This window comes from Columba livia, chromosome 16 (genome assembly GCF_036013475.1).
Source record: "Columba livia isolate bColLiv1 breed racing homer chromosome 16, bColLiv1.pat.W.v2, whole genome shotgun sequence".
Taxonomy (NCBI): Eukaryota; Metazoa; Chordata; class Aves; order Columbiformes; family Columbidae; genus Columba; species Columba livia.
In genome coordinates, this window is record NC_088617.1 from 6,974,092 (window position 1) to 6,984,526 (window position 10,435).

The 10,435-nt window shown below is 46.0% G+C and overlaps 1 long non-coding RNA gene across 2 annotated transcripts in view; it reads left to right on the plus strand.

Moving 5' to 3' along the window:
- Window positions 1–5,308, plus strand: part of LOC135575259 (uncharacterized) — a 39,267-nt gene extending 33,959 nt beyond the window's left edge. For both annotated transcript variants that reach the window (XR_002409222.2, XR_010466494.1), the window contains exons 2-3: window positions 1,610–1,801; window positions 2,626–5,308. This is a non-coding gene — a long non-coding RNA (uncharacterized LOC135575259). The remainder of the gene's footprint in view (window positions 1–1,609; window positions 1,802–2,625) is intronic.
- The last annotated feature ends 5,127 nt before the right edge of the window (window positions 5,309–10,435 follow it).

Genomic DNA, 10,435 nt, shown 5'->3' on the forward strand with positions numbered 1-10,435 from the left:
TGAATTGGTGAAGATGTCCCTGTTCATAGCAGGGGTGGCACTGGATGAGCTGGGAAGGGCCCTTCAACCCAAACTGTTCCATGGTGCTGACAGACCTGCACAGAGGGATTGAGGCAATGCTTCAGCCCAGAGTACTGCAAATGCACTGCAAACAGATTAATAGAAAATGCATGAGCATAGACTTGCAGGGGGTAAGAATTTGGAAGTCACTGCTGTGTGTGTTTATGGCAGCACTGGCAGGGCTTGCATTTGGAGCAGCACGTGTTTACTGCCTTCCATAAACTGTCTCGTCGCTCCTGAATTCCCGGCCGACTCTCGAGAGCCCTTTGCTGCATCTCGGGCACAGGCAGCTGCCGGCGGACAGAGCAGAGCTCTCCTCTGGCTTCCCAGGCTTTCATGTGCCTTGGCCAACTCCCTTGTCAGCTTTTGCTGTATCTGTCACATTAAGGAGCAAAAAACCCAACAGCCCCAGCTAACCAGGATATGATTTTTCCAATGCTCTCCTGAGGACAGCAGCTGCACCTGGTATTTCTTAGAATGAAAGCAAATATGTTTTCTTTCTTTGTTTCTTCCTTTTATTTTTTTTTCCTAGAAATTAATTTTCAATCACACCATCTGGTTGCCAGAGGTGACATTTTCTGCAGCTGGGGTAGCCCATGTCATGGGAGGACACCATGGAGGACTTGGAGTGTTTCACATTTATTTTCCGTCAAGGTCACCATGACTTTTACCCAGGATTTGGCTCTTACCTTATAGCTGGAGTTTTTAAGAAAATGTTTGTGGCATCATTTCTTTCTGGGGAAAAAGGCTGTGTGAGGCTGGAACTGCAGGAAAATGTGGATGGAATTCATCTAGGATTGAGGGAATATGAAAGTTTTCCTTGAACTTGTGGTCTTTGTTTTGTTTGGATCCTCGTGGTGCGTGTACTTTCAGGGGGATCAGTGCACATCAACTGAACTAAATCCCCAGGGGAAGAAAAATAAAAGGAGCTAAAACCTTTACAAAAATATGCATCAAGCAAAACTTTTAAGGCCAGTACATTTCCATGCTGGAAATAAAGGCATGCTGCAGAGCCCTGAGCTACCAGGGGTTGCTCTTGGTTTTTGTGGAAGGAACCAGGGGTTTCAGGCATTTTTGTAGGTAAAGCAATGGAGGACGGAGGGACAAAGACATCCCCTGTGCAAACCCATTAGCCCCAGCAGGATGGATGAAAACCTGTGTGCAGGTTCTCTCTGCGTGCCCACCCGTGTCTTTGCATGTGTGGGTCAGTGTGTTGCAGCCCCCAATTTACACACAGTGTTGTAAATATAATACACAGAAAGTGGGGTGTTGTGGCGCCGCTGGTGAATTTGCTGGTGGCCACGGTCTTCTGGATGTTTGGGTCTTGAGCGGGGCAGGACTGAAGGTGTCAAACTCTTCCCTTAGAATACTGAAGTTTGTTTCCCCTGCAGCTCCTGAAGTTTGGCAACACTTTCAAATGTCATTGCTTGTCAGGAAGATCTTTTTCATTTCCCATCCCCTGGAGTGGAGGCTGCCTATCAAGTGTCTCTTCTCTGCAGTTTAATGTTTCTGGTAAAACTACTGATTTGATTTTTTTTTTTTTCTTTAGATTTTTGTCTGAACAGAATTAGCACATATCACATACTTGAGCTGCCAGTTAAAGGAAAAGCCAAGGAATGGTCAGGGGAACAAAACAAGTTATCCCTCCTGGAGCTACATCAGTAGCCCAACCGCAAGGCAAAAGCCATTTTTAGTCCATGGGATCCCTCTTTTCACATCACATGGGTGACAGCTACAGAAGGTGAGTGGCGTGTAGGGCACTGGGACAGGGTCTGCCCCGGTTACAGGTATGAACGTTTTGGGGCGAGGATGCCGCTGCAGCTGCGCTTGCCCCTGGTGGCAGCTGGGGAGGAGGAGGTGGCTGCACATCTGGATGGACTGGCCAGATGTGTGCTGGGGCTGGCTGGAGGTAGAAGCTGAGTGGGGGCTGTGCAGGGGTTCAGGCTCCCCTGCAGTGGTGGGTGGTGAAGATTTTGTGTCTATATGGGAACACTGGCAACAGCAAGAGATCTTGCTGGTATTTAGAGATGACATATCGATTTCTTATTTTTATTCTTATCTAAATAATACCTAATAATTATGATCTCTCTCACAAGCAGAGATCTCACCTGAAATCAGCTCAAGCACTAAAAGCAGCATAACAACTCAGAGAGGTGGATCTGTAGCACTGCTAACCCTAGCGATGTTCAGGCTTCAAGGGAAAACTATCAAGGTGATTTGCTGGGGAGACTCACGAATCAGTATGACTCCCATGAACTGCTGCTGATGTGTTCCTTGGAGAGGAAAAAGCCACCTCTTCTGGCTTCAGACAGGGTCATTTACTGCCAGCCTTATGTTTGCACTAGAAATTAGGAAGATGCTGAGCACGAGTCTCCTGGTGCAGCTGCTGCCCACAGTGTTCACTCCAACACCTGCCCAGGGACATGTGGTGTCTGTCACACCCTGGGAATGTCACAGCGAGGTCAGAAAAGTGCAGCTTTGGGGCTTTGCTGTGAGAAGGTCAGCTCAAGGGAAGCTGAGACCACACTAACCTTCCACTAGAGAAATACTCCTGTTTTCTTTCAGGTGTCCTCACTCCATCCTAGGTGCGAGAGATCCCGTGTATATTCCCTGGGATTGAAAAGCTGACTCTACACAGTGAGAACAAAGCCATATGCTACATGTCATCATTTATATCCTACACTTTCTAAATCCCCCACCAAGATTACAGTATTTTTCTCACTTATGAATTTTATGGAAGGAAAATAAAAAGCCTAATGGAAGAGAGAATGAACTCCATGTTTTCTGCTTCAGCATCACCTGCTGGTTCCAAGGGGATTTGCAAACCTATGGAAGAGCTCAGGAGGTGCAGAGGAGCCCATTTCATGGGCTTGGGAGTTTTTAATGGGTACTGCTCTGTAATGGCTCACGACCTGAAGGCTTAAATGAAGAAAACAAGGGCAAGGAGGAGGACAGTAATAAGACAGGCTCATTAAATAACTTAAATTTTACTGTCTTACTCTGAGATTTGCAATGAGGATGCAGTAAAAGGCATCCTTGGGAAAAATTTAACAAGCAGCCTTGGTGACTGTGGCATTGAACTGCTTCAGTATCCAGTTTAAAGTCAGTAGAAGCAACTCCAAGTATATTGTCAAATCTAATTCATCTTGTCTGAAAGACCAAAGTCAGCAGGAAAGCACAGATCCAGACCTCCACAAGTGTAATTGCCCCTGAGCTCCAGACACAATATTGAAGATGCCATTTCCCTGCTTTTTCCCTTTCCTCAGCCCACATTGAGATTTTCATGAAACAATTTGATTGCATGAGATGACGCTTCAGCTTGTGGGGTGATCTCATATGAGGGTAAGATCGCAACTGAGCTTCCTAATTTTGGGGCTTTAAAAAAAAAAAAAAAAAAAAGAATTAATTTCCAAAACAGCTTGAAGATTTTTTTTTTTTGTTCTTGAGTCTGTCTTCTCACATGGATTGACCCTCAATGCAGAGCAAGGACTTAGGCCAACCGCACCAAACCTCAGCCCTTGGGAACAACCTGCAGGAACATCTTCCTAGAACAGCCAGTCTTGGGGATACACTGATATATGAAGATGCGGTGAAAGCTCAGGCAGCGTGTGGTGGCTGTTTCAGAATCGTGGGACACAGGCTGTCAGGGCAGGGAGGAGAAATTGCTCCCAGGGTTGACCCTGCCCTGTGCAGCATTTTTATTATGTTAGAACTAGGCAGCTTCAACCACACATCAGCAGTGGTAGCTGGAAGCATTCAACATACATAGTAATAGTAATAATAATAATACAGATATGGCAAAGGTCTCCCGAAGTGCCTACAGAAATGAATTAAATGAGATCCCAGAGGAATTAGATGTTTTAAACTGTTTTTAAGTTCCTCAAGGCAGCTCTGTTGCTACTTTATCATTCCAAAATGTGGAAGTTTGGTGCTCAGATGTCTTGATGAGACCTGGGTGGGGGGAATAGGTTTCCTGTCCCACAGAGCATGCCAAAAAATTAGAAAACCTCCCTTACTTACTGGATTGAATCTAAGACACTACTTTATAGTGGAAAAAAAAACCCAAACAACAAATTAGTAATAAGATTTCACAAAAGCATGTGAAATGTCCCAGTTTCGTGTGTCACAGCTGTTCCACCCTTTGATGTTGCTGAGATCTGAGCAATGTGATATCTGGGCATATCCGTGGTCTCAAAGCTTTAGCTCTTGTGGATGCTATTTGAATTTCTCAGCAAACTGGGATGGTTTCCAGGGCAAAATCTGGTCCGGTTTGTATTGGTGCTGGACTGTTTGGAACAGAGCAAACAAAAATGCTTTGAGAGGAGGTGATGTGAGCAAGAGATGTGATAAATGGGGACTGGGGATGCTCATGGCTGGGATGGTGCTGGCGAGCGGATGGGTGGTAAAGCCATGGAGGGGTGGGTGTCCTGTCACTGGTGGGACGTTCCTTTCAGATGACATTGCCCTCGATTTGTATGGCTCTCATGGCTGCAGATCTACTGGCATGGCAGCACTTTGCAAGGCTCAGACATTTTTACCTCTCCAGGATGCTCCTTTACTCTCATCTCCTGGTATCTCTCCCCCTCCATCCATCTCATAAATGAGTTTGTAGAGTGTGCAGCACTGTCTGGGTTTCTGCAGGAGAAGCACGGTGTAAAAAGTCAATCTTTATTTGTGCGATTAGTGTAGCTGGCAGGTCCTGCCTCCGGCACTGAGCTCACACTGCTCTGGGAGATGGACTCAAGTAGATGCTGCCTCAGCGAAGGTGATGGAGGACGAAAGTCTGGAAAAAGCAGAAAATATGAAGCAAAATGACCTTGAGGACAATTTAGGGGAAGTAATGAGAGGTTCAGAGGCTGGGACTGAGCTGGGGACAGGCCTGGCAGGAGTGCGAGAGAAAGGATGAGGTGCCAAAGTGCAGCTAAACCCCACTTGGGGTGGCTTCCGAGACACGTGATGGTCAGCAAACGATCCAACCACTTCTGCAATGGATCGCTCTCTTGGAAGGTCTCAATCTCTTCACCTCTTAAATAACAGCCCCTAAATTTGTTCCATTTGCGTTTCTGAGAGCCCAGTAGTGAAAACTGCAGTAGGGTGTCTATTTCTTAAAGATCTTTCACACAATTTTTCACATTCAGAAGAGGAGATTGTAGTAGGATATGTGTTTCTTAGGGACTTTTTGCACAGTTTTTCACATCCTGATGCCTGGCTTAATCACACACACTCAGTCCCAGCATCAATGCTTTTGCTGAGCCAGGTCTGAAAACTTCTCGCAGTTCCCAAGCCATGATTTGTGCTCCGAGCTTTGCTGAGGCTGGAAGAGCCCATGGAGAGGAGCAGACCCAGGTGACACAATTTCACCCTGTAACGAGTGCAGGTGATGCAGGTTGGGTGGGTGAGGGATAGAAGGTCAATGTGGGGTTGGGGAAGGAGGTTTGGTGGTGTGGAGGGTGAGGGGGCATGTGGAGCAGATCAGCCCTGTGGGACCAAGCAACCTCTAGGTAAGGCTTTGACTTGGGGTGAGGTGGGTGAGGTTCTCGATGAGGGTTAAATATTATTTTAGTAGGAGAATGGTACAATTTCCTTCATGGGAGGGACAGCTGAGCAGCTTGGGGTGCTGGACAGCCCCTCTCATAGTCACCAGTGCACTTGGGCACACTCAGTATATGTGTGCTCATGGTCCTATGGGTGGTTGCACTCACTGGCATCCCTGTGACACAAATGTAGAAGTGTTTTCCTGTTCTCTCAGACCTTCAGCCCTGGGTTTTTGGCTCCTGTGAAGCAGCACAGCTTTGCTGGAACCAGCTTATCTTAGCAGGGCTATTGACTCTCGGTCCCACATAAAACGATGGGGAGTTGGAGTGTGTGTACGGTCCTCCTGGCATGGCTCTGTGCATGACATCTTCATAATGAGCATGACAGCTGCATAAATAGCATATGTGAGGAGATATTGCATATCTGCTGCTTGTTGCATGTTATTTACATACATATCCTCTACCTAGTTCTTCCTAGTTATAGATCTGTTAACGACTGGAGTCTTTTCAAGACAGACATTCAAGCCTTTGAAAAACTGATGGGAATATTTTTCTCTCTACAGTTGCTTGTAATGTGCAGAAAACATCTATTGTTTCCTCTTGCTAGAAAATGGAACAAGGGAAAGCTGCTGAAACTGCATCCAGGTGGGATGAAACTGTGAAAACAAACTGCCCAAAAGTGAGTTATCAGGCATCAGCTGCTATTGATCCAAATAACAGTAAGATCTTGAGTGACACCTCTTTGGGGAAGGCAGACAGCAAATGGATGCTGAATATCTGGGTGCTGGAGTCTTTGCAGTGAATTTACTGCTCTTAAGGCTGTTCACTACATAAAATGACTTCAGCACAGAGGTGATAAGCAGGTCCTTGCTTTGAAGGACTTCTGTGAAAATCGCCATCTGAGCACAAAGATGTTTTCCTCCTGAAGGGGTAAGAGGTTAAAGTGCTGGGATGGAGCTTGGAGAATCTGAATTCAGCATCTGCTTCAGTTTCATACTGAGTACCTGTGTAAATCATGCAACCATCATTTCCTTTCCCGAAATCAGAGACCTTTCCTCTCCCAGCACTGGGGCTGTGGGGACCCCCAGATAGTGAGCCCTGGATGCTGAGAGCCCATTCCCAGAATGATAGATTTAAAAAACCAGAATCAGTGCCCTGAGTGAGGTAATGACGGGAGGAAGAACGGAGGAGGGGTTTCTCTCTTGCAAGAGTTTAGGGATTTGCTCACCTTAAGGTTGATGGGTTTGAGGTGCAAAGGGGAATAAGGCTGTAAAAAAGCATATGATACTGTGGAGAGGATTGTTAATGGCCTCATGCACAATCACCTGAAATAATCAGTCCCTGGAAAATTGCAAATAATGATGGCAAACAATAAAATATCAGTGAAGTGGGTAGCATCATGTACTCTCTTTTTCCTGCTAGAGCTTGAGGTATTTTGCTCTAAATGAAGTTTTGGTGAAAGCAGAACCCACTTTAATTATTTTTAAGTGGTGAGGATCAGGCTCACCACTGCACGTGATATTCTTCAAAATGCTGCTGGCATTAAGTGCATCTGGTTATTTTCCTTACCATGAACCTTTGTAGCTTGGGGGTGTGGGGCCTCTGATCTTGGTGGCCGCTGTATTTGGATGTGACCAAAGGGCACGAGCAGGTCATGGAGACATGGGAGAGACTGGAATAGGACTGAACCGACTCCTCCTGTGAGGTTGCGCTCAAGTTTTGAAGGCTAAGTGGCTCTTTCTTCTCCCCTTACGTGGTCCCAGGGAATGTAGCAAGAGCTGATGTATTTCTTGATATTGTAACTCTGCGGCTTTGGGAACGGGAGAACAAATTGGAGGAAAAAGATAGGTAGAAGTGTAGAGATTTTCTTTGTATTTGTGCTTGAAATGGGAATGAATTATACTTGTTTTGCTGTCCTGCTATTTTAGAAAGAGGAATCAATTGACGCCAGCTCTGTTAGCGAGGTGCCCCTGGGGATCAGCTGTCTCTTGCATTAAGTTGTTTTATTGTATAATACACCCATTCCTATGGATCAGTTTCTGGCTTGCAGGCTCAGGGATGGGCAGGGGGTTACCAGCCAGCAGCGCTGTTGGGTTTTCAGGTTGCTGACCCCAGAGTGGGCAGGTGGAGCTGCCTCGCAGGGACGTGGGGCTGCGGGAGCTCAGCTGCTTCTCTCTGCTGGCTGGAACCAAAGGCTGAGTGCAGGTGTCTGGGCTTGTTATATATATGGCTGGGTCTAAGAGTAGATGGGATATACAGTCCCTGTGATGTGGACTGGACCCTCACCATCACCCTACTGTGTGCATCCTGAGGTCTTGTCTCTGATGGGCTCTCCCTGAGAAGTTCAATGGTCATGGGAGGGAAATGGGGACTTTGAAAGAGGTGTGGACATGGCCTGTGACATCCTGCTGACCCTCAGTGGGCCTGGCTTTTTAAGTAGTGTCCCAACATGGGCTGAAGTCAGTGGGAATCTTTTTTCCATGGTGTGTTTGTTCCTAAGCCCGTTTGCTCATTGTGAGCAGTTATTCTGGTTTTCTTTCTTTATTCTGGTTTTCTTTCTTTATTCTGATGCCTCGCATTGCCAAAGAGGCTCTGCAGAGATTTCTGCTGTCTCTAAAGGAGTCTGGTGGAGCAAATACAGAAGCTACAATGAATATGTATTATTGCAAATATCGAAGAAGTCAATGTCTCCCTTCTTAATAGATGCTATTTCTCATTCTTTGAACAAGTCCTTTGGCAATGGAGGGCAGATAATCCACTTCTGGAGCCTCTCTTGCCTTGCGTTGTTACATGATTTATAAAATCACACCAGGAACAGAATTTGTCACCGCTTTGTGGAGGACTGCTGAGTCCCCAGTCATAGCGTGAGCTGTGACACCTGTGGGAATGGGTTTCCAGTGGCAAAGTTCTGCCAGCACCACCCGCTCTGATGGGTGGACGATGGTGTTTGTATTAACCAGAGATGTTTCCAGTGGTTGTGCTGTGGACACTGGTGGGAGAGATGAGGCTTCTCATCCCCCTGTGTGTGCCTGTTCTTGGTTGCTGAATTTACATGACTGCTCGTGTCCTAAGAACAAATTTCACCTGCCGCTAGTGGCTGTGGTACAAACTCAGCTAATTAGCCTTTGGCAGGTGCCCGTCATTGCTGGGGTGACAGCTGCATTTTTGAACCTTCACTTTCCAGCCTCTCCACATCCCCCCAGCCTTCCTCCCATCCTCCCCAAGCGCTTGTTCCCTGCATGAGAAATGATTTCACTGCTTGCAAAATTAATTCTCTGCTCACGATGGCCTTGATTAAACAGGTTGGCAAACTGTGCTAAAGGTGGCAAAGCAGCTCTGACATGCAGACGTCTTCCCCTCCTGAAAGGCAAAAAACCTGTGGGCTGTTGCTATTATGAGATGCAGGTGGCTGTGGGCTGTTTTCTGCAAAAGCAGCAAAAATTCTCCACATTTAGGAGCAGTGTCTGTCAAGTCAACCTGGTTGAAACAATAGTACATATAATTATTGGTGCTTGAACTAGATTAACTTGAAATAGATAACGTTTGTTCATCCTTGGCTGGGTAGGCTGTACTGATGCTCCAGGAGTTTGGGATAGTTATGCTATAGGTATGTGGGGAAAGCCCAGGGTGCTGCCTCTGCCAATGTATAGATATCTGTTAACCAAGCAGAGAACAAGCCTGCTTGGGCCCCAGCTGTGGTTCTTTATAATATAAGCCTCTGAAAATTTGCAAAAAACCCCAAGCCCCAAATATGTGCAAAGCTTGCTCTGGGATAGATTTTAATTTTTTTATGACTATTCTAATTATTTAGCCAATTAAAAGACTTTTCTGTATATTCAGTTTGAATCTTATTTTGCAGATATTCAATTGAAAGTGGGGTTGAGGAAAAAAAAATATATATATTTACACCATGAATGTGTTTTTGACTTGCTCGTTTTGTCATATGGGTGAAATGTTGGTGCCCTTCCTTCTCAGCCTTGGTGCAGAGATCCCAGTGGACATGGGGAAGACTTCTGATGAGGAAGAAATCTGGCCAGTCTCCTGCTCTCAAAATGACTGTCCCCCTCATGCCCGGGATCCTGAGAAGACTGGAATGGGAGATACCATGAGATGTTTTGGAGGGACAGATCTCTTCATGGTTGAATTAGCATTGGGCTCAAATCATATGGAATAGTGAGACTGGGACCAAAGGTGCAGCATGAGCACCCTGGGCTTTTTCCTGTGCAGAGGGCTGAGCAGTGTGAAGATGCTAGATGGGAGGAGGAGGAGAATTTTTGGAACAGATTTTTATCCCAGGCACAAAGCGTGTCTTGGCTGTCAGTAGTTCAAGGTGGCAGTCCTGGTCCCCTTTTACAGCAGTCATTCTGAAACACTAGGCTGTCTCGAGTCAAAACAAGCACAACAAGAAGATAAATAGGTGAACATGCTGTATTTGCTGCACGGAATTACCATAAAATGAGTATGCAAAGGGCTAAGTGCATTTCTTGGGGTGGGAGCCAGCAGAGAGGAGCAAAGCTGCATTTGCAAACACTCTCATGGACTCCTGGGCTGTCCAGCTGGGCTCTCTTGTGCTGATTTACTGCTGTCCTTCTTTCAGCCTTTGAAAATCAATCCATTAACAATTAAAGTAATGCCTAGTATTTTTTTTCTCACTCTCCTGTTAATGGACTGACATAAAAAACTTCTTCAAGCATTAGGACCTGATATCTTTCACAAGAAGGCTGTATCCCTGGGTCATGTTTTTTTCCCCGTTGTTCTCTGATAGAGCTGAAACCTGTTCTTGTGGAAGCATTCACGAAAATCACCATGCATTACCATACTGCTACATTCTATGTAAAGAA